Source organism: Bos indicus, chromosome 23 (genome assembly GCF_029378745.1).
Source record: "Bos indicus isolate NIAB-ARS_2022 breed Sahiwal x Tharparkar chromosome 23, NIAB-ARS_B.indTharparkar_mat_pri_1.0, whole genome shotgun sequence".
Lineage (NCBI taxonomy): Eukaryota > Metazoa > Chordata > Mammalia > Artiodactyla > Bovidae > Bos > Bos indicus.
This window is the reverse complement of record NC_091782.1, coordinates 25,932,104-25,956,548: the sequence shown is the minus strand read 5'-3', so window position 1 is coordinate 25,956,548 and position 24,445 is coordinate 25,932,104. Positions and strand designations below refer to the sequence as shown.

At 44.1% G+C, this 24,445-nt stretch overlaps 1 protein-coding gene across 7 annotated transcripts in view; it reads right to left on the bottom strand.

The window, feature by feature from the left end:
- PAQR8 (progestin and adipoQ receptor family member 8) overlaps positions 1 to 24,445 on the bottom strand; it is a 115,412-nt gene that overhangs the window by 60,883 nt on the left and 30,084 nt on the right. For 5 of the 7 annotated variants that reach the window (XR_011563412.1, XR_011563411.1, XR_011563410.1 and 2 more), the window contains one exon: positions 9,438 to 11,146. The exons of 1 other annotated variant lie outside the window; for it this stretch is intronic. The gene's annotated coding sequence lies outside the window, so the exon portion shown is untranslated. Of the gene's footprint in view, positions 1 to 9,437; positions 11,147 to 24,445 lie in introns of those variants that run through there. One more of the 7 variants, XR_011563413.1, reaches the window with a different exon arrangement.

Here is a 24,445-nt window from a genome sequence, read left to right as displayed (position 1 = left end):
TCTGAAGCTCAGGACAGATGTCTGAGACTCAGATTTCGATATCATATACCTAGAAGACAAGGACATGTACATATATGGGAATGGATGGGTCACAAACCAGGTTGGTGACAAGGTTCACACACTTCTGTGCTAAAAGCCTTTCATATTTCCATTCACACTCCTTATGCTTGCAAAGTCTTTTGTGGTTTAGTTTGTTTCTCTCTCTACACTTTTGATAGACCCTCTCCCTAGAACTCTACTGTACTCACTGCTGCTGCTGCTGCTAAGTCACTCAGTTGTGTCTGACTCTTCGCGACCCCGTGGACTGCAGCCTACCAGGCTCCTCTGCCCATGGGATTTTCCAGGCAAGGGTACTGGAGTGGGTTGCCATTGCCTTCTCCAACTGTGCTCTCTACAAGTCTCCAAAATACTCGGTGCTATTTTCTTTGAGCCTTTGCTTACTATTTTCCATTACAAGAAACATTCTTCACCCCTCCCCACCATCACTGCCTGGCTATGTATCCTTTGAGTCTCCATGTAGATTATACCCCCCTGAAAAGCCTTCCACAATTCCCTGAGACAATTTACATGTTCCTTCTTTGTGCTTCCATAGCATGCTACACAACTCTGTTCTGGGGTACTAATGGCCTATTCTGTCATTTTCTATTTACTTGTCTCTTACTAGCTTACAGGCTTCTGGAAGGTAGAGATAGGTAGACAAGCTCACAATTGTCTCCAGTAATTAGCACGATCCTTAGCACAAAGAAAATGCTTGATTAAGTATTTGTGGAATGAATGGGGAATGAATGTTAACAGATTTCCTTCTCAGTTAAAATCCCTTTGCTTATATAAGTATCAGAAAACTCAGTACAAAAAGGGATTAATGTATAAGCAGAAGGGGACTTGATGACTCATGTAAGTGAGAAAGTCCAGAAGTTATGTTGCTTTGGGTGTGATTTGCTACAGAGGCCCAAATGATGCCACCAGGATACAGGTTTTCTTTCCCCATCCTTTGGCTCTGTTTCTCTGGCTATGGGGCTTCCCAGGTGGTGCTACTGGTAAAGAGGATCAGGCTGCCAATGCAGGAGATACAAGAGATGTGGGTTTGATACCTAGGTTGGGAAGATCCCCTGGAGGAGGAAATGGCAACCCACTCCAATATTCTTGCCTGGAGAATCCCTTGGACTGAGGAGCCTGGTGGGCTACAGTCCATAGGGTTGCAAAGAGTTGGATATGACTGAAGTGGCTTAGTACATATGCTTCTGGTTTTAGCTCCATTGATTGGCTAGGTCTCCTGCTTGGAGCAGGATGACTGCATTTGCATCTGGTCTTAAATCTTCACACTTTCAAGCTCAGTGAGAAAAAAAGGCCCCACTCCCAGAAGCCGCAGTTGATCTCATGCATCCTCAGTGATGCTGTGGAGTCTCTAGCCCATTCTTGAACCAATCACTGTTTGCCCAAGAAGATGCTAGACTCTGATTGACCAGGCTTGGGTCAATGACCATGCCTAGATCTGCTCCATTAAAACCACTCAGACAAGGGTAGGGGATATACGAGCTTGCAGAGGGAGGAGGTTGGGAAGGGAGAGTCTCTCTGATCTTGTCCTGGAGTTTTGGTGAGGGGACCCTCCCCCAAAACTAATTTCCATTAAGTAATGCCTGCAATTCAGGAGGAGAGGAAGGTTAAAGATCCTGCAAAGAAATTTTAAGTAAGAAAGATAGGAAGAAAACTAAAAAGATTGTATAGGGTCATCAAAGGAAAATAGTCTAATATTTGTTTAGCATCTACCATGTGACAGAAACCTTTCATACAATATCTCATTTAATCCTCACAATAACCCAGATACATAGACGTTTCAAATTCCCAGTCAACAGAGTCTCAGGATAAACTGATCCCACAAGAAGCTTAGGATAAGTGAATACTAAGGTGGGGATTGGACATTCGGAAATAGGAAGTCCCAGCTGATGTTTCTGATGGTTATTTCTAAAGAGCTGGAAAGACCACAGGGAATGAGTAATGAATAGGTGGCTTTTCCCCAAGGGAGTTTCATGGTGAAAAGAAGGATAAAGGTGGCACCCGTATATTCCTGTTTAAATGTGTCTCCCTGACCACAAAACGGGCTCCTTGAAAGGCAAGGACCTTATCTGTTTCCTTTGCCTTCAGCCTAGGAGAGGTCCTTGCCACAGTGTCCATCACCATGTATTGGTTAAGTTAATGAGTAAATGAATGATCAAAGGGAAAAAAACTGTATCCCAGGAGGAAAGGAAGACAGGGAAAGAAATATCGATGTAGGTTAGTTTGAAACATGTTTCTGTGGCAAGTATAATGAGGTTGAGAAGGAAAGAGAAAGTTGATGAATGACGTAAAACTCCCTGTGAAGCTCAAACCCCAAGTAGAATAAGGCTCAGATAAAGATTTCCATTTTCTTCCCTCAAGGCAAGAAGGAGGGCTATGATTTTCAGAAAGTCTGGAGTTGGAGAAGAGGAAAACCAAATTCATTTGTATCTACTGCCCTCAGTGAAATAGTAAAGATGCCTACTTCTCTGGGCTTCCCAGGTGGCACCAGTGGTGAAGAACCCACCTGCCAATGCAGGAGACGTAAGAGATGGGAGTTCGATCCCTGAGTCGGGAAGATCCCCCGGAGGAGGAGTGGTAAAAGAATCTGCCTGCCAATGCCGGAGATGCAGCAGATGAGGGTTCGATCCCTGGGTCAGGAAGATTCCCCTAGAGTGAGATCTTGGAAATGGATCCAAGGATCCAAGGAAATGGCAACCCACTCCAGTATTCTTGCCTGGAGAATCCCATGGACAGAGGAGCCTGGAGTCCACCAGGCACCAGTCCATAGGGTCGCAAAGACTTGGACAGGACTGAAGTGACTTTGCACTCAAGCAGCTTACTTCTCTAACTCTGTTCAAGGTACTTTAAAGCAGCCCTAATATGTTAATTCATGTCTCACCCCCACAGTGCCAGGCATAGACTAGATGCTAAAACAAATGTATCAGGACCCTGAGACTTCCCTGGTGGTCCAGTGGTTAAGAATCCACCTTGTAATGCAGGTGACACAGGTTGGATCCCTGGTCAGGGAACTAAGACTCCACATTCTGTGGAGTAACTAAGCCCCCATGCCACAACTAGAGAGTCTGTGCGCCACGACAAAAAGATTCCACGTGACGTGATGGAGATCCTGAGTGCTGCAACTAAGACCGGCGTGTGTGAGTGTATGTGTATATGTGTGTGCACGTGCATGCGTGTCCTCAGTTGTGTCTGACTCTTTGCAGCCCCGTGGACTGTAGCTCACCAGGCTCCTCTGTTCATGCAATTCTCCAGGCAAGAATCCTGGAGTGGGTTGCCATTTCCCTGGATCCTTGGATCCATTTCCAAGGTCTCACTCTAGGGGAATCTTCCTGACCCAGGGATCGAACCCTCATCTGCTGCATCTCCGGCATTGGCAGGCAGATTCTTTTACCACTACTGCCACCTGAGAAGCCCCAACTAAGATCTCATGCGGTCAAATAAATAAAATTATTTTTAAAACAATAAAACAAATGTATCAATTTAGTGAGTTGAGTAGAATAAAATCAAATTTTCTTTTACAAAAATTTGAGCAGAGCCTGCAGAAAGCACAGCCACAGTACAATGCTGATTTGCTGGCTTGTAGGGACTTTGTAGATGGAAAAGAGGGAGGCAGGCAGTACAATGTGTACATGTTATCTGCTCTCCAGAATGTCTTTGCTGGGCAAATAGCTCCTTATCATTTTTTTTTAAATACAAGCTTACACTCCGTTTCTTCAGAACACCTGGGCTTTGGCCATGATTATGAGGTTTAGCACTTGTAATCACAGGTCTGTCTTGGGAAATTATAGGATGTGAAGTCTCAGAGGTTGGCACTCAGGAGGGATTTACTAAGCCTCTTCTGGAACAATCCCAGGACGGTCCCTCTTAACAGACCAACTCAGCCATCATTGTCACCTATTCAGCAGGTGGCAGAACTGGTCACGTTGCCTCTGCTCACATGGCCGTCCCCTAAAGACCCCCAACACCAGCCTAGTGAGTAAAGCCTAGGGCTGTCAGGTGCCTCCAGCTGCAGGGGGGCAGCTTCACCTTGAACTTTAAATGTTTAACACAGCTTTAAATGTTTTACTCCACAGAATGAGGTGACTGGGAAGATGGATGATTGCTGATTAGAGGAATGATGAATGAAGAAATAAAATAATCCACAGTGAAAAACTCACTCCCCTGGCTGTGGTTAGTCTCTAATAGGTACAAGGATAATGTAAATGGATGGAGTGGGGGTGGGATATGGGGTGGAGTCCCTTTGGCCATGTGTGGGCACCTTTGTGGATGTGTTCTCGGGAGGAGGAACAAGGAAAGGAGACTGGAGAAAGTGAAGTTTACCCTTTGTGGTTGTGGATGGTCAAGAGCAGGCTGGGCTGGGCAGGGAAGCAGGAAGGCTTTTGCCCATCTCCAGGGATTTCTGCTCTCCCTGCTTGTACAAGCAGGTGCTTTATTTCCACGTAAGCTATTTTGGATTCTTGCTTTGCAGAGTTGGTATGTCCCTTCTGCAGAGGCCAGAAAACAGCAGGGAAGGGAGGGAAGTCTGGCACTGAAACCAGTCAGAATGAAGTTCTTGATGAATGAATCTTTTACCTAATTTCAAGCAAATATATCTGCTCCCTTTACCTTTCCTTACCCAGCTCTACCAGGCAGGATTCCTATCTGTACTAACAGATATACGTTTATCAACTGCCCCATTATGGTGGAAGGTCTATTATCACAACAGGGGCCATTCCTCGGAAAAACTGTACAATGATTGAAGTCCATCTCAGCTCCTCCATCTCCCAGCCCTCCCCTCCCCACCGACTCCATAGCACAGTCTATAACAGTTGTCCAGGACCTCATCAATTTCTGTTTGAAGAGGTGACCTTTCTCATGGTCTAGGTTCATTCTAATAATAGACCTTATACTTCACCTTCCTGTACATTATCTCATTTGGCAGCAGCCCTGTGAGGAAGGCAGTCATGGTCATTATTTCCCAAAAGGTATTTCTGACAACTTATGAAATGAACTCTCATTTACTCTCTACTTCTTGCTTGCCTGACCCTGTGCCAAATGCCTTACATACTTTGATTAATCATCATGTCCACTCTCAGAGGTTGACAATATTATCCCTGTTTTACAGAGGAGAAAGCCAGGTGTAAGCAACTTGCCAAAGGCCATGGAGCCAACTACTGGCAAAACCAAGATTCAGGCCTGGGTCTGGTCAAGTCTGAGTACTGTGTTTTTATCTCCTATGCCTTTCTGCCTATGAAGCAGGCAGGCTAGATATTAGTACAGGGGCTTCCCTGGTAGCTCAGCTGGTAAAGAATCCACCTGCAATGTGGGAGACCTGGGTTCGATCCTTGGGTTGGAAAGATCCCCTGAAGAAGGGAACAGCTACCCACTCCAGTATTCTGTCTTGGAGCATTCCATGGACTGTATAGTCCATGGGGTCACAAAGAGTTGGACACAGCTGAGTGACTTTCACCTTTAAGGCATATTTTCCTCTTTCAAAAATGGAACTTCTGAGACCTGTTTTACAGAACCCAGTAGAGCTGGAGCTAGAACCCTTTCAAATAAGTGACACCAGAAGACCTATCAGATTGTGCACAAGAAAGACCCCCACCTACGGACAAGTTCCCTTCCAAGAGCGCTTTCCTAAGTCCGATTCGTTCACAAGTCCACCAGTTAGTCTAGGTAACCAACTAAGACAATCAGCCACAGTACTGTACTGTAATAGGTTTAACTACTTTTCACACAATACATAAAAAAATAACAAAAAAAAATAAAGAAAACACTTCAAATCTTACAGTACCTTGAAAAGTACAGTAGTCCAGTACAACAGCTGGCACACACGGGTTGGCATTGAGTGAGCGGGAAAGAAGAGTTACTGATTGGAGGAGGGAGAGGAGGTGGGAGATGGTAGAGCTGAAGGATGATCAGCAATAGGAGAGGGAGGGCAAGTGGCAATTTCATTCACACATGACCTCGAAGAAAAGCACCTTCACATCTTTGAAAGTTCACAGTTTGAAGGTTCATACGTAGGGGACTCACTGTAGTAATACTTGACTATAACACCTCCCTCTTACTTCATAAGTTGAGTCCAAATAAAATGGAAGAATTTCCAAAATCTTGGAAGCTGGCTGCCTCCCCTGCTATGTTCCACAGAAACTGCTCCTCTCAAGATCACCTGTGACCACCTGGCTGTGTTATTTCTACTTTACATTTGTAGCTGTCTTGACCTCTGTGCAGCATCTAACTGCTGACCACTTATCAAAACTCCCCCCTCCCTTGATTCGGGGGCAGCAGTCTATCCTGGTTTTAGTGCTCTCTCTCTGGACTTTTGTTCTAAGTCTCTTTCAAAGGCTCAGGTTTCTGTGACCATCTCTGTGACGGTTTGTTAATAGTTGCAAAGGGCAGAACCCACCCTGGCTAGTTTAAGTGGAAAGGGATCATTACAAGGTATTCATCAGCTTATAGAATCCATGTGTGACTAAAGACCCGAAGCTGAATTACCTGGAACATAGATGCCCTTAGGCATCTATGCCGAGTTGCCACAGGAACCGCTGCTCCCACCGCCATAAGGAAGTGCCTGCGGAACCAGGAGACTGCTCGGACGGCCGCCCACCTGAGACCTAGGGCTGTACCCTCAGCACCAGCCAAAGGGATGCCTCCACCCTGCCTGCGCCCCACTCATTCCGCTCGGAAGCTGGCGTCTCATGTGAGGGTGTCTAATTGGCAGAAACCTAAATCACATCCTTGGAAACCCTAGCTGCCAGGAGTCTGGGGAATGACGTCTTTATCTTTCCAACTTTGCTGTACAGGAAGGCACGCTAAAAGGAGATCCAAATAGACATTGAGTCACATAGTCCCTTACATTTCGGGGTTCTTCAGACTTCTGTTCTCATCCTTTTCTTTTCTGGTGCTGAGACTTGTCAGCTCATGGCGTCAACCACCATCTGGGTTATCTTTAACCCTGAACTCCAGGCCTGAATGTCTAGCTGGCTACCAGACAGCTCTGCTTCCTCTGAAGTCAGCAGCCTCCTTCTGTGTTTTTCACATCAACAAGTGGCACCACCACCTATCCAGTAATCCAAGCCAGAAACTGGGGCCTTCCCTCTGTCTCTCATCTGCCTTGAGCAAACAGTTTTGGGGGGTAGGTAGTTGGTCTGTGAAATGGTTCTTGGGGGTAGGCAGTTGGTCTGTGTTTTCTAGTCTTTCTTCAGTTAGGTGGGGCCATGTGACTGCATCCTGGTCAATGTGGTCTGAACACAGGTGGTGTGAACAAAGTCCAGGTGAAACCCATGGACACCTTTCACACCATATCTGCCAACTGAATGGAGAGACCTTTAGAAACCTGGAGGAGGGCAGAGTCATACATTTAAGCAGACTGGGTCCCTGAATGACTTGGTGGAACTCTGCAACTCCCAGAATTGATCTGTGTAGGGGGATCAATTGAACTGATGAGGGGGACATGGAGTCATGAAAGCATGCAGTTCAGATCTCTTGCTGTGGGGAACAAGATGTACTACAGCCCAGCCCTGCCCCACTGGATCTAGCACACTGTTTGAGCCAAGGCTGTGCTTCCCACGGGCTCCTCTCTGCCAAAGGCTGAGGCTGGGGGTACAAACTCAGACCCACTCCTGCATGACCTGGGATTCCTCCAGCAGGTGACTTTGACTCATGGATCCTCCACCGGCCTGGCTGAACCTTTCTTGGGACTGCACTGAAGTTCAGAATGCTTCCTACCCATCCTCCTTCCCTCTCCTTTGTGGGTGTCAGAGCTGTGCTGCAGTCTGAAAGCTCTCCTTGCCTCCTCTATTGTTGTTTTTCAGTTACTCAGTCGTATCCAACTCTTTGTGGCCCCATGGACTATAGCACACCAGGCTTCCCTGTCCTTCACTATCTCCCAGAATTTCAATCTCATGCCCACTGAGTTGGTGATGCCATCCAACCATCTCATCCTCTGTCTTCCCCTTCTCTTCCTGCTCTCCATCTTTCCCAGCATCAGGGTCTTTTCCAATGAATTGGCTCTTTATAACAGGTGGCCAAAGGATTGGAGCTTCAGCTTCAGCATCAGCCTTTCCAATGAATATTCAGGGTTGATTTCCTTTAGGATTGACTAGTTTGATCATTTATCCTTCACAGGAATTCTCCCCAATAAATCTTCTGCATGTCTAATTTTATCCTGGCATCTGTTCTCAGAAGATCCAACCTAACACAGGTGAGAAATAAAAACTTTATTATATGATAGGGATTGGGAGGGCAGGTTATGTGACGGTAAGTTAGCTTACTCTAATGTAATCATCGAGGTTTGAATATTTTTAAAAGGTATTCGCTTTCCTCTTTGCAACTGCCTTAGTTTAGGCCTCCTGAGCCAACTGTTCCTATTAGTGAGTAAGTCTTCTCTACCTAGTCTTGGTAACCAACCCGGAGTCCACATTCAAATCACCTTCACAGTGATCTTTTTACTATTAACCACCACTTTCTTGTTTGTTCGCTTATTTGTTTTCTCTTTTTTGCTCTGCTTTGTTTGTTGTTTTATAATTAATTTATTGTTTACCTTATATTTTTACTTACATCTTTTTAGTTTTTTGTTTGTGTTTTTGTTTAACCACTGCTTTTAAAACACCTATACAATGCTCTGATACATGTTCTTCCAATTATCACAACAATCTTGCAAGGAAATTATTATTAGTTCTAATTTATATAAAGGGAACAAAGATTTAGAGAGGTTAAGTGTCTTGTCTGATAGTATATCTCTGGTAACTAACAGAACTGGGACTTGAACCCAAATCTATCTGTTACCAAAATTTGTCTTTTTCTTACCACCCAAGCAGGGCTTGGATTTAAATTTTTTTTTCCTGTTGTAATATACATTCACAGGCATTACCTATTTCCTTGAGTTAACCTCAATTCTGATGCAAATTTGCTGGAAAGTAAAAGCAAATAAGAAGTGAAGTGAAGTGAAGTAGCTCAATCCTGTCTGACTCTTTGTGACCCCATGGAGTGTAGCCTACTACGCTCCTCCATCCATGGGATTTTCCAGGCAAGAGTACTGGCATGGGTTACCATTTCCTTGGCTAATCTGGGAAGGGGCATTATATTCATTAAAGCATATTATAAATTATGTAAGTAAATAAAATATCCATTTAAGGATATTGATGCTCTAGGCATGTTTTCTTCATTAACGTTTTCTCTCCATTTTAAACACATAATCACTGAAAAAACTAAAAAGTGGGAAAACTATAAAATGATAAACAATCACAATTTTGAATCTTAATTGGTATTAGAGGTTACATTGGGTGCTAAACTGAAACACTGATAAGCTGGGGTGTGAGAAGTGCATGCTATGCCCAAGGCTCTGATGATAACTCCATTCAAAAGAACATTTAAAAGCAAGCAGCTCAGAATGCTAAGTGTAAAGGTACAATCAAGTATCTATTTTAATGTATTAAAAGCAAGACATTTATGATTTCAACTCATCATCACTATTTTCAGGGTTTAAAAGCATTTGATAGAGAAGTGATCTCCATGCACGGACACGAGTACCGCCAAGACTCCGCTAAGCCACATGCAAAGCTGATGACATCATGCCCTGGTAAATAGCTTTCAGAGGTGCCACATCTCACTGGGCTTAAGGAGTAAATTCCTGAGACCAGCACTGCAGGCCCTCTGTGAACCTCGCTTCACTTCTTGAGACAGTCTCTGTAGCCACGCTCCACTCGGACTCAAACAAGCTCTCCGGAGCACAGTGCTTCCTCCTGCCTCTGGGTTTTGCAAATGCTGTCCCTCCTGGAAGAAATAAATGTCTTAACTCTAAGAAATTCCCAAGATACAGTTCATGTGCCTCCTTGTCCAAAAAGCTCTTTTGGAAACCACTCTCAGATCAGATCAGATCAGTCGGTCAGTCATGTCTGACTCTTTGCGACCCCATGAATCGCAGCACGCCAGGCCTCCCTGTCCATCACCAACTCCCGGAGTTCACTCAGACTCACGTCCATTGAGTCAGTGATGCCATCCAGCCATCTCATCCTCTGTCGTCCCCTTCTCCTCCTGCCCCCAATCCCTCCCAGCATCAGAGTCTTTTTCAATGAGTCAACTCTTCGCATGAGGTGGCCAAAGTACTGGAGTTTCAGCTTTAGCATCAGTCCTTCCAAAGAAATCCCAGGGCTGATCTCCTTCAGAATGGACTTGTTGGATCTCCTTGCAGTCCAAGGGACTCTCAAGAGTCTTCTCCAACACCACAGTTCAAAAGCATCAATTCTTTGGCGCTCAGCCTTCTTCACTCTCAGCCGTACCCAATTCCCAGACTGTATTTGGTGCCCTCCCCACTGACCCCTCCCCACACCCCTTCCTCTCCTGCTCCTCCATGATCCTTGTCACAGCACCCAGTTGTAATTGTCTCTTTTAAATATTGATTCTACCCATTAACTGCTTTGATTCTTGAAACTGGATGTTGATTTTACGTAAAGGTATTATTCCAAAATAGAAAGTGCTTAGCAAACAAATGTTTGTTAAACGAATGAGTGACTAACAGAGGAAGGAAGAAAGGAATAAAAAAGTTGATTTCTCTGGTGCACAGTTCATATATGCTTTAGGTAACTTGTAAGGACTTCATTTGAAATATCCAAAAACAACAGATCTTGTATCTTGTGGTAGGCATCTAAGGTATTTTAGTTTAGTTATAATTTGCGGACTTCAGAATTTTAGGAACGGAGAGTTCGGCTAAGAAGTAATTAAGAGGTTATTAACTGGGTTTATTCGGCAGTCCTGAACTCACCGAAATGTGAAAAACGGTGTTTGTATGTATATACATGAGGCAATAATTCACATTTTCAGGCAAGACAAGAAAAACTTTAAACATAAAATTTTCTCTGTTCTTTAGTCTCTTCCCTCCCCTCTCCTATACATCATGCATCTACATTCTGCATTAATCAGAGTTCCCAATGACAGAAATACCTCTTCAGACATAAACATCAGTTGCTCTTCTTTGAACACCAGCCCACATAATTCCTCAGAAGATAACATTCCTTTGTTCATTCTTAAGGGGTCACCATGATCCATCACTCAGCGTGTATCTGCTCCGACATCTTTAGTAAAGTTTACTTATGACAACAACATATCATTTCTGTTAAAGATAACGACAGAGATAAAACAGACTGGTCAGCAACCTGGGGAGAATCTGGCCCACAGTTAATGGAAGCTCTTCACTTTAAATACTTTGTTAAATACTTGTTTATAACCTTGTTAATGGTACCAGCTATCTTACTTGTATTCTGCCTATTGTACAAAATTGTTTCTTGCATGACCAAATGTGTGACTGAGCCCCCAGTAAAATGAATGATGATTAGGTGACTTGACATGATTGGCCAAATATACAGTCTATAAGATCAATGACTATAATAGTGTAACTAACTCTAGATTTGGGAAGAAACAACAAGAGGGAACCATTTCCTGGACCATAACAGAATGTAAGGCAGGGCATCTAGAGACTTCTGGCTACTGTTCACAGGTCCCAGTCCAGTAAATGCCACATTAAGTGGCCTATCAAAGGAGTCCTTGCCTGACCTGGCAGTGAGCACCCCTAGTGCCATGGGACAAAATGGTCACAAAATGCCTCCCAAACATTGGTTGAAATTAAGGCCAAAAGGGAAGGGACTGTAAAAACAAAATATGTTGCCCACTATCATTTCTACAAGGATCAAGTCATTAGCCACTGCAGTCACTGACCTATATAATACACCCCAAAAGGAATTCATTCAAAGGGTAAAGATCAAGAAGAGGCATTTTGTGCTGCAGGAAAACAGACAGAACCAACCCTCAGGTTGTTAGATATTTTCACGAAAAAATTTTGTGAATCCAGTTTCTTGCATCTTCCCAGACTTAGAGGAGCACTAAAACCATTAAGATACCTATTCCTCAAAAATAGCAGTAACTCTACCAAGGTGTATGCCTGATTGCACGTACTCTCTTTTCCAAAATTATGTAACTGGCCTCCACCTTTACCTCTTTGGATCCATTCTCAGAGCTAAGAGACTTGTCTCCTGGTTGTAATCCTCAAATTGGCTCTAATAAAAATTTTCATTTCTTTTTTAGGTTGACTATTGATGAGTTTTTTCATCAACATTATCTGTTTATATATCACTTTTCCCATTATCTGCTTTGATTCTTGAAGTTGGAGATTAATTTTATATAAATGTTTTACTCCAAAATAGTAAGTACTCAGCAAACAAATGTTTGTTAAATGAATGAATAAGAAACAGAGGAAGGAAGGAATGAATTAAAATGTTGGCTTCTCTGGTACATAATTTATATATACTTTATGAAATTTACAAAGATGTTTCATTTGCCAATCCACAAAAGAAAATAGAGTTTGTACCTTGTCGAGGGCATCTAGGTGTAGTTAGCTAAAATTTGGCAGTTGCAATTTTATGAATTGAGAACTTGACAAAGAAAGTAATTAAGTGGTTATTAATTGGGACTTAGGCTTCCCTGGTAGCTCAGTTGCTGAAGAATCCACCTGTAATGCAGAGGAACCAGGTTCGATCCCTGGGTTGGGAAGATCCCTTGGAGAAGGGAATGGCAACCCACTCCAGTATTCTCGCCTGGGAAATCCCATGGACAGAGGAGTCTGCCAGGCTACAGTCCATGGGATCGCAAGAGTTGGACACCACTGAAGTGACTGAGCACTAGCACAATTTGGGCTTATTCAGGTGTCCATGAACTCAGTGAAATTATATGAAAAACTGTGTTTGTGTGTATATGCACAGTATGCACTTCATATTCGTGTGTTCTAATCAGGCAGGTTGACAAGCATTCTTTGAAAGGACGAGTGGAACAGCCAAGTCTATACCAGACAAAACATGGTGGAAACACTTTGATGGACAGTGAAACTAAGAAAGGGAGAGGAAGTCCTAAGAATAATGAAACGACTGCTCTAAAGAAGTTGTCGATTCATATATTTTAATTATTTTTGGGTTATTCTCTTATGGTGAAGTGTGTCATGTCAAATACAGAGTTAAAAAACACAACACATTTGCTGATTCAAGGGTTACAGGGTCTCAATTTACAGCTCCCCTCCCTGGTTAATGAGTTTGCTTGCCTTTTGCATGCTGTTGAGAGTAATGAGGACGGGAGAAGGGAAAAGTACAGAGAAAGGCTTAATTGATTTGCATACATAGAACTGATTTGCATATATACTTGTGAAAGAAAGCACTAAGTCCACGGGTAGAGGAAAGGTCTCTGGAGTTTGCCTGCAGTAGAAAAGAGAGATCTGTTAACAATGCCTTGGATGAACGAAACCTAGGATGAGCTGATGAAATAAAAACTCACATTTTAAGGCAAGACAAGAAAATTTTGAACAGAAACTTTTTCTCTGCCCTTTGGCCTCCTCCCTCCTGCCTACTGTCCATTGTGCATCTGCATTAGCCAGACTACCCAGTGGCAGTAATACCAGCTCAAACATAAATATCAATTGTTCTTCTAACACCGGCCATAACTCCTCACAAGATAACATTCTTTTGTCTGTCCTTAAGGGATCACCATGATTCACTGCTCGCCTCATACCTGCAGAGATCTTTAGTGAACTTATAACAACATACCATTTCCCTTAAAGATGGTGATGGATGCAAAACAGACTGGTTAGACAACCCTGGGAGATACTGGGCCACACCTACTGGAAGCTCGTCACTTAAATATTTACTTATGACTTTATTAATAACATAGCTACTAGTTATATTACTATTATTCTGCCTATTGTACAAGATTATTGTTTCCTGCATTAACAGATGTGTGACTGAGCCTCCAATAAAATTAATGATGATTGGTGTGGTGTTAGTCACTCAGTCATGTCCAACTCTTTGCAATTCCATGGACTGTAGCCTGCCACGCTCCTCTGTCCATGGGATTCTTCAGGCAAGAATACTGGAATGGACTGCTATTCCCTTCTCCAGAGGATCCTTCTGACCCAGGAATCGAACCCGGATCTCTTGCATTGCAGGTAGATTCTTTACCATTTGAGCTACAGGGAAGACCCAATGATTCAGATCAGATCAGATCAGATCAGTCGCTCAGTCATGTCCGACTCTTTGTGACCCCATGAATCGCAGCACGCCAGGCCTCCCTGTCCATCACCAACTCCCGGAGTTCACTCAGACTCACGTCCATCGAGTCAGTGATGCCATCCAGCCATCTCATCCTCTGTCGTCCCCTTCTCCTCCTGTCCCCAATCCCTCCCAGCATCAGAGTCTTTTCCAATGAGTCAACTCTTCGCATGAGGTGCCCTAAGTACTGGAGTTTCAGCTTTAGCATCATTTCTTCCAAAGAAATCCCAGGGCTGATCTCCTTCAGAATGGACTGGTTGGATCTCCTTGCAGTCCAAGGGACTCTCAAGAGTCTTCTCCAACACCACAGTTCAAAAGCATCAATTGAAAGACTGACCAAATATATAGTTCTATGAGATCAATGATTGTCATAGTGTAATTCTAGGAATGGGAAGAGATGACATGAGGGAACCACTTCCTAGAACCATAATGGAATGTAAGGCAGGTGATCCAGAGGTTTTGGCTACTGTTAGCAGGGCCTAGTCAGTAATAGCACATTGAGTGGTCCATCAACCAAATCCTCACCTGACCACCTGGAAGTGAGCATCCCTAATGAGTAGACAAAATGGTCATGAAATGCCTCCCAAACACTGAAATTAAGAGGTACACCCCAAAAGGGATTCAAGATGAGGTATTTTGTGCTACAGGAAAACTGAGAACCGGCTCTCAGGTTGTTAGGTATTTTCAGGGAAAAAATTTTATGAATCCAGTTTCCTGCTCTTCCCTGACTTAGAGAAGCACTAAAACCATTAACTAAGATACTTATTCCTCAAATGGGCTTCCCTGTTGGCTCAGACAGAAAAGAATATGCCTGCGATGCAGGAGACCCAGGTTTGATCTCTGGGTGAGGAAGATCCCCTGGAGAAGGGAATGGCAACCCACGCCAGTTGCCTGGGAAATCCCATGGACAGAGGATCCTGTCGGGCTACAGTCCATGCGGTCGCAAAAAGTCAGACGTGACTGAGCGACTGTCACTATCATTCCTTGAAAACGGCAGTAACTCTACCAAGGTATATGCTTGATTGCACACACCCCCTTCTCCAAAATCACACCTAGACTGGCCTCCCCTTACCTCTTTGGAATGGTTCTCAGAATTCTCTGACAGACTGTCTCCTAGTTGTAATCCTCAAATTGGCTCAAATAAATGTTTCCCTTTCTTAGGTTGATTATGAATTAATTTTTTTTTTTTGGTGGAGAGAGCTGTTGAAATAGGACTTTTAGGAACTATAATTTTTTAAGGAAGTGTGGTAACACGTCCTTGCATGTTTTCACCAGACTTCAGGAAAGACATAAATCAGTTTTCAAAGTCTAGGGCATCAGATTTGTGTTTCTTTTTTAGTGTGGGTGCCACTTCTGCTTCTGCAAGCAGAACTTCTCAGGCCTCCATGTTTTTGTTCGGGTCACACGGGTTTGCCTGCTTGTCTGGCTATGGAGCAGACTGGCATCCACACCCAACACACCCGTTTTGGGTCTGGGTTGGGTAGGTTGGGGACAGGTGAGTCATGCCAGGCTAACTAACCCCCTATCGAAGTTTCACTGACCAAGCCACTCCTGAGTTTCTATTTATTTTGTGGGAGGTCTGGACCATTCTTCAGGTGGGGGAAACTTCCTCAGGACAAACCATGGAGTCTCTGGACAAAAGGATGTCATCATTTTTCTCTTGAGTATTTTTTTTTTAATGACTTGATTTTTTCTTTAAAAACTAAAAGACAATTATAGCAACTTCAAAAATGTGGCGGTGGACATTGTGGTGTTATGCCTCCTCCTCCAGCTGCTTGGAGAGGGAGGGTGGGTGACTGGCAGATCCCACTGAAGTCCCCCCTCCCTCCAATCACCCTCTGCTGAAGTGAGCAGCTTCATCCAAACAGATGTCGTCTTCCGAGGGACAGCCCATATCCAAAGCTGGGCCAATGTCTTGGATTTGAGGACAGCTCTGTCAGGACCCTCACGGAATCTGCAGAGGCCTCTACAGTGACAGCCTCACAGTCAGACTTTCTTCTCTGTTCAATCCTGCCTCTTCACACCCCTACAGATGTTGCTCCAAGGGCATCCTCCAATAAGCCTCCAGCATGCTGATCTCCACTGCAGAGTCTGCCTCCCAGGGAAACTTGGCTTGTGGTGATAAGAGTGGGTGCAAGAAAGCAGATGCTAAAGCTGGGTCACTCACCAGCTGGCTAGAAATAAGGAGCCCATGGTGGGTGGCTGGTGGAGCGTGGATAAAGCCAGGCATGCAGCAGTATTAGGAGTGGTGATGTTTTCTGGGAGGGCATGCCTTTGGAAGGGCATGCTTTGGCTGAGGTGATGGAACCAGTATTTGAGAAGCAGGAGCAAGTTAATAATTATAAGGGTAATGGTATCAAACGGCTGTTCCTGGGGGCAATGGAAGTTCAGGAGAAAGACAAGCAAAGGCTGAGGGTAATGAATGAGTAATTAAAGGCTAAACAGAAAAGTCAGAGGGCCTCCTTGGCAGAGTACAGTGGAACGGGTGCATATCCCATAGCTGGAGGGTAGATGAAGCTGAAACTCAGGTTCAAGATTTAAGCATAAAAGTAATAGGCTCCAGAAAAAGTTGAATTCCCTTTGGCAAGTCTGCTACACCTAAATTCAAGCTACAACTGGGACAGCCTGAGGCCTGGAAACAAGGGATGTGGATCTTTGCAGTGCAATGAAAGTCCTCATTCTGGAGGTCTCTGCCTTGCAGGACAACATGTGTCCCCAACAGGTTCTGCCACTTTTGCCTTACTGACACTAGACCCATCATAACCCATTATAGCCAATAACATAACCCAGTAAGTCAAAACAAGTACCATCAGGGATACAGTTGGGTCTGCTAAGGAGAAAAGAGTCTGTTCCTTGAAGGAGCTGTGGATCCTGGCTGATTTGTACCAGCAGATCAACGGGAGGTCAATGGGAAGCAGAATATAAAGTTGTTATTTAATATGGGAACATTCTTTCTTTCTTTTTTACCCTTGGATGCCCTGCACAGTCGGTGGGAACTTAGTTCCCCAACTAGGGATTGAACCTGGCCCTCGGCAGTGAAAGTACAGAGTCCTAACCACTGGGCCATCAGGGAACTCCCCAGCCGATAGGACTGTTAGAACCCCCCAGAACATACCACTCAGATGTTTCCTTGGCACTTAGAAAAGTGATGCCCACAATCAATGAGCAATAAATGCTGGACTTCTTTTTTAGGCAGTGGAAAAAGGAACCAAATGTCTCATAGAAGGGGGTATGCTGCTGCTAAGTCGCTTCAGTCGTGTTCGACTCTGTGCGACCCCATAGATGGCGGCCCACCAGGCTCCCCCATCCCTGGGATTCTCCAGGCAAGAACACTGGAGTGGGTTGCCTTTTCCTTCTCCAATGCATGAAAGTGAAAAGTGAAAGTGAAGTCGCTCAGTCGTGTCCGACTCTTAGTGACCCCATGGACTGCAGCCTACCAGGCTCCTCCATCCATGGGATTTTCCAGGCAAGAGTACTGGAGTGCCATTTCCTTCTCCAGAAGTGGGTATACTTGAGTGGATTTATTAGATGAGGCGGGAAATTGAACCAGGTTTACCATGTGAGGGCCAAGAGGACATTTACCAAAGTAGCAAGGCAGGATATGGTAAGAAGGATATAAAATTCACTGAGAAACGCACTGGGGACTCTCCTTTATGGTCCAAAGCTCATGGTGAGAGATGTCATTATAGAACTGAGCTCCTTGATGGGAATGATAATAGCCTGAAATATAAGAGGTCATGAGAGTGCCTTAACCATGAGAAATAAAGTACATTCAGCTGTTGCAGTGAGGCAAAGCTGGAGAGGCAGCAAGAAGGGCCTGACCTACAGAAAGCTGTTGTTGTTCAGGCCCTCAGTCACGTCTGACTCTTGGCTACCTCCATGGACTGCAGCACACCAGGCTTCTTGGTCTTTCACCTTCTCCCAGAGTTTGCCCAAACTCATGTCCATTGAGTCAGTGATGTTATCCAACCATCTCATCCTCTGTTATCCCCTTCTCCTCCTGCCTTCAGACTTTCCAGCATCAGGGTCTTTTCCAGTGAGGCCATCAGGTGGCCAAAGTATGGAGCTTCAGCTTCAGCATCAGTCCTTCCAATGGATACTCAGGGTTGATTTCCTTTAGGATTGACTTGTTTGATCTTCTTGCTGTCCAACGAACTCTCAAGAGTCTTCTCCATCATCACAGTTCAGAAGCATCAATTCTTCGGCATTCAGCCTTCTTTATGGTCCAACTCTCATATCCACACATGGCTACTGGAAAAACCATAGCTTTGACTATATGGACCTTTGCCCACACAGAAAGCTGTGGAGACGGTTAATAGAACAGATCATTCTTATGGGCACGATAAATGGGTAACAACAAAAGTATTCTGTTCAATCTATCCAACCAAAATAATCAAGGATGAATGATCAAGAGGCTAAGGGCAGCTTCCCCAGTACAAACTCATGATCCCTTCCTCATGCAGTTTCTGCATCTGAGTCAGTTTTCACTCCCAGAACTCTTAACTAAACCACAGAAGATATCTCACATTAAGGAGACAAAATGACTCAGTCAGTTGATATCAGCCAGCCTCTTTGTTGTGCCTCAGCTGTTGGCACAACAAAGAAGCCACAGTTGGAGGGATGGAAGGCAGGTATGGGCTCAACAAGCCCAGCTCCCACTCAGCAAGCCTGCTCTAGCTGCAGCTGCTACCAAAGACCAGCACTATGTCCCTGGTACAGCACCACCTCTTGAAGAAGACCCAGATTAGCTTCACTAAACTCCTACTCTGGAAGGGGCAACAATTCATCTTGGTTGGAATCAATAAATAGTCCATGGGGTGGATTTGGAGGTTGGGGTTAGCAGGTATAAGCTATTATATATAGAATGGATAAACAACAACATCCTACTGTGTAGCACAGGGAACTATATTCAATATCCTGTGATAAACCATAATTGAAAATAATATAAAAAAGAATATATATATATATATGTATAACTGAATCACTTTGCTGTACAGTAGAAATTAATACATTATAAATCAACTATACTTCAGTGTAAATAGAAAAAAAATTTTTAATGCATACATTCCAGCTCTGAGTTTGTCTTTCCTATTTATAGGATCTGCTGCCCTGAAACAAATAGACTGCTAGGTATTTCTCTAGCAAAGATGTGTTGATTCAGATCAGCAGAGAATTGTAGTTTGGGGTCTGTTTGGCAAGCCACATGCAAGTCCCAAAACAGCAAGGGAAGTAGACCCCTTCTATAGAGGGGGAAAGGAAGTCAGGAGGACTGTAATTTTTTTTCTTTAAAGAAGAGTCTGAGGCTTTTCATTGGCTGAGTCCTTACTGGGGAAAAGGCCTCTGTGTTCTTCCTGTTGCTGCTACTGCTAAGTCACTTCAGTCGTGTCCGACTCTGTGCGACCCCATAGACGGCAGCCCACCAGGCTCCCCCGTCCCTGGGATTCTCCAGGCAAGAACACTGGAGTGGGTTGCCATTTCCTTCTCCAATGCATGAAAGTGAAAAGTGAAAGTGAAGTCGCTCAGTTGTGTCTGACTCTTAGCAACTCCATGGAATGCAGCCTACTGGGCTCCTCCATCCATGGGATTTTCCAGGCAAGAGTACTGGAGTGGGATGCCATTGCCTTCTCCCTTCTTCCTGTTGGGCTCTGCTATTGTAGCAGGGCATGAGAGCTCCCCCTTCTGGTCTCCCAACTCCACTGAGGTTCTTTAATAATTTGGGGGGCTTCCCTGGTGGCTCAGTTGGTAAAGAATCTGCCTGCAATGCAGGAGATCTGGGTTCGATCTCTGGGTTAGGAAGATCCCCTGGAGAAGTCATGGCAACCCACTCCAGTATTCTTGCTTGGAGAATCCCCATGGACAGAGGAGCCTGGTGTGCTGCAGTACATGGGGTCGCAAAGAGTCGGACATGACTGAGTGACTAAGCATACACACAATAATTTTTTACAGGCCTCAGCACCATTTTTCAAGGGCTTACAAAGTGTTTGATCTACTAAAAGGAGATCCTGCAAAAGATCACATTTGAGTAAGGGACATACTTTGTAGCAAACAAAGTGTGGTAGTGGGTACCTGACCCTGGGGTCATAGCCCTATTCTGAACTGCACCACACAGAACAATGTAATAGTTGTCATAGAACTGAGAGGCTGGCTGGGAGGCGTAGGTACCTTGGAGTATATTCCCTAAATCCACCATCATTCTATGGTGTGGTGTCCCTGACAGAATACATGTGTCTAAGAACCAAGGCCCTGCCTTCCCACACACCCAGAGTCACTGGGAGAATTCTTTTCTCCTGTTCCTGAAACTCTGGGCTCTGAGGGCTTACAGATCTTGGCTCCCAGGAAGAGGATGTTCCACCAGGGTGCACAGCAGGAATCCTATTCAAGTTTTGTCGAATGCCCAGTCCCTTCAGCTTCCTCATACCAAGAAATGAGCAAACTTGGAAAGAAGTCACCTGCTCAAACAGGTAAAGAATCATCCTGAGGTAGGCCTGTTTTCCGTAACTGCGGAAAAACCCAAATGAACTTTTTGGCCAACCCAATACATTGGCGGGGGCGGGGATGGGAGATTGTATTTGACCGCAGATAATCTACTTGGTACTCCCTTGCAGCAGCCTTAGCCTGAGAAGGGCAAAGTGACCAGGAGCTCAAACTCCTAAGGCCTAAGAGTCCTGGTCATCCTGCTTAGGAAAGCCACCTAGACCAGCAAAAGTGCTCGCTAAGGGGGCGGGGACACCAACGTGGACAGTATTGATAGAAGATGGAGACAAATGACTTCTGAGTGGGTCTCAAGACCAGCTGCAGCAGTGGAGACTCTAGTTTTTCCCATTAACCTTTCTCTTAGACGTTTCCCTTGAGGAAAGATGCCCACCAACTTGAAAAGAGCTGCCTCCCCCAAAGCCACTGCAACTTCCAGGAAAGTTCCTCCTGGAATTCCACTCCGCCTCAGTCCAACTCCCCCTCAGGTGCTGATCCCAAGAGATCAAGAGGTAAAAAAACCTCTTACATTCAAATTTCCCTCTCTCTCTCTTTCATAATATATATATATATATATATATATATATATATATATATATATGTTATTGTTTGTTATCTTTGAGTATATGTACTTTTGTGTTTCTTATTTTTTAACTAAACATTATGTCATAAAGCACTCTTTTCACATACTATTACAGATTATTCCTAATTACAATTTTAATGTCAGTATAACATTCCCTTCATTTGCTGTAGCATAATTTTTTTTTTTTTGGCCACGTCACAGGGCCTGTGGGATCTTACTGCCCTGTCCAGGGATCAAACTTGTACCCTCTGCAGGGGAAGTGCAGAATTTTTTTTTTTTTGCTATTAAAAGCTTTATTGTTTCCATTTGGTCCAAGGCTTGGGAGAAGGCTCCAGGGTGTTAAAAATTTGCCTAGTGGCTGCAGAGAGGGGCTTCAGGCAGAAGCCCTGACATTAGTGGGGCTCCTCAAAGCCCACTGGGCTCCAGAGGCTCCGAGTTGTGCTTGAGGGTGAGCCTTTTGAAGAGATATTCACCCAGCCCAGCCTGGGGACTAGCCAGCTTTCAAGGTTGATCAGGTGGTCCCCCATCTTCTTGATGAATTTCACCTCCTCATCTAGGAAGTGCTTCTCCAGGAAGTCACAGAAGTGGGGGGTCTCCTCAGGCAGAACCCAGGCCGTGTAGATCCAAAAGGGCCTGGTACAGGTTTCTCTCCAGGAGAAGGGCGGCTTCCATAGCATCCTGGGTTTTACTCCACTCATCTTGAGATGGTTTCTGCATGTTCAGGAAGAGGGCCCTGCTGCCATGCTGGTTTTGCATTTTCAAGAGGCGATCATGCTCCCCCTTGGCCAATTCGAGGAAAAAGTGGCCCCTACCCTCCAGAGCCACATCGTTGAGGTTGAAAGAGAAGCCCAGAGATGGGTAGGTGTAGGAGGCCAGCAGATGCATAGAGATGGTGGCCTGCATCTCAGTGAAATAATTCTGACAAATCTGGGAGCCCATGGTTGATTGGTAATAAGAAGTTTAGCTTAAAAAAAAATGGTGTTGGCTGGACCCGGTGATCACAGACAGCTGAGTGGCTGATTCTGAAAGTTGCTACCGGGAAAAAGGTTGGAGGGTGGTTGGAAGCTGGAGCAAGGGGTGACCCTGGATCTGTTTGCTGGGACCTTGGACTGAATGCACTGTTGAAAGTGTGGAGTCTTAACCACTGGACTTCCAGGGAAGTCTCTGTAGCATAATTTTTTAAAGCCATCTTGTATTGCTAGGCACTTAGATTTATTTATATTATATAGTACATCTTCCATAAAATCAGTATCTTCCTTCAGATGGTTATCTTCTTCAATTGATTTAAATCCTATGTACTCAAGTGATCCAGTGGGAGGGTGTGAACCATATCTTGGGGGCCTGTGGTATCTGTTAGCAAACTGCTTTCTCCAAAATGATAGCAATCTAGCTTGCTGCATCAAGGAGGATTTCAGCATAATCCTCCCATCATTCAAATTGATCAGTATAGACTTTGTTGGTAGTATCATAAATGTAAAACAGTGCCTCATTATCATATTACTTTGTTCTTGGTATCTTTTTGGAAAATCATAACTGAGGTTAAATTTATTGTTATTTGAATTTCCTCTTGTGTATTAATGTTCCTGGGATTATTGACATTTTTCTAAATTGGAAGGCACACTCTCACCTCTGTCACCAAATTAGTGAATGGGTTTCTGATGAGTAAAATTCAAGTAGAAGCAAAGTCCTAATCTATTGCAAAGTGCACTGGACTTGGAGTCAGTGGATGCTGCTTTGAGTTCTGAGTCAGTTACGACTTGTGTTATGTTGAGAATGTTTTAGACCACCAATAAAATGGAGAGACCCCAAAGTAGGCCAGGCCCTATTTTGATTCTCCCCCACCCCCAGCTTTTTTTGCAAAGAAGGTTGGAAATGACAGAAAACAAAAATAGGAAATATTCAGAAGTATTTCAGTTCCTTGTTTTGCTCTACAAAATGCTATATCATGCAATATTCAGGGGACTTGCCTGGTGGTTCAGTGGTTAAGATTCCATGCTCCCAATGCAGGGGGCATGGGTTCAGTGCTTGGTCAGGGAACTAAGATCCTACATGCCCCACAGGGCAGGCAAAAAAAAAAAAAGTAACACCCAGAAGTATCCACCTTATTCTGCCCTCCACCTGAAGGTAGAATCCTCCATTGTCTACATTGTTCAGGGCACTGGGACTGGCCAACACAGTAATATCAATTTAAGCAGATGGTGTTTGGTGATAGAGGGGTTGGTGGGCATCTGAAGTGGAAATTTTGTTGGCAAAACAGAGAACCAGGCCAAGATGAGAAGGAGCTGTCACCTAAAAACGTTATTTTATGTTTCATGGTCTCAAAAATTTAAGACAAATAGGGCTGTTTGACAAATTGACATTAATGCCAGTTGACATTAACAGACATTTTGCAAATGATAGTTATTTTAGTCTATTTAGGATTAAATTATTAATTTTTCTTTAATTTTTCAACAAACATTATTGAAGCACTAAGCTAAGTGCTAGAAATATAAAAAGGAATAAAACAGTTCCAGCCCTCAAGGAAGATCATAACTTAACAATGGAGACCACCACTTAAAAGATTATAACTACAGGTAATTCCCTGGCAGTCCAGTGGTTAGGACTCAGCACTTTCACTGCAGCAGTCCTGGGTCCAATCCCTGGTCAGGGAACTAAGATCCCACAAGCTGAGCAATGTGGCCAAAAAGAGTAACTACTACAATAGGGCTTCCCACGTGACACAGTGGTAAAGAATCCACCTGCCAAGAGACACAGGTTCGATTTCTGGGTGGGAAAGATCCCCTGGAGTAGGAAATGGCAATCCACTCCAGTACTCTTGCTGAAAAATTCCACAGATAGAGGAGCCTGGCAGTCTACAGTCCATGGGTTGCAAAGAGCTGGACATGACTGAGTGACTGAGCACACACACACTACAAGACAGTGTAATAACCACAGCCATCAAAATATACTTGATGACTTTCTTCTCTTGTTTTGAGTTATATATTTTAGAGTTCTAGTGTTCTAAAATATCTTGTACTTTTAAATATTAATCAAAGAAATTTGAGGCTGAAAACTCAGAAAAGAGGCCAAGATACCATGATCTGAAAGGGTGGGAGATAAATAGAGGCCCCTAAGATAGTGGTCATTTGGTTTTAATAATTTCATTCCAGTTGATCCTTGAACAGTGTGGGTACCTTACTCTCCTGCAGTCAAAAATCTGCATATAATTTATAGCTGATTCTCTACATTCATGGATTCAATCAACGTCGGATTGTGTAGGCCTGTAGCATTT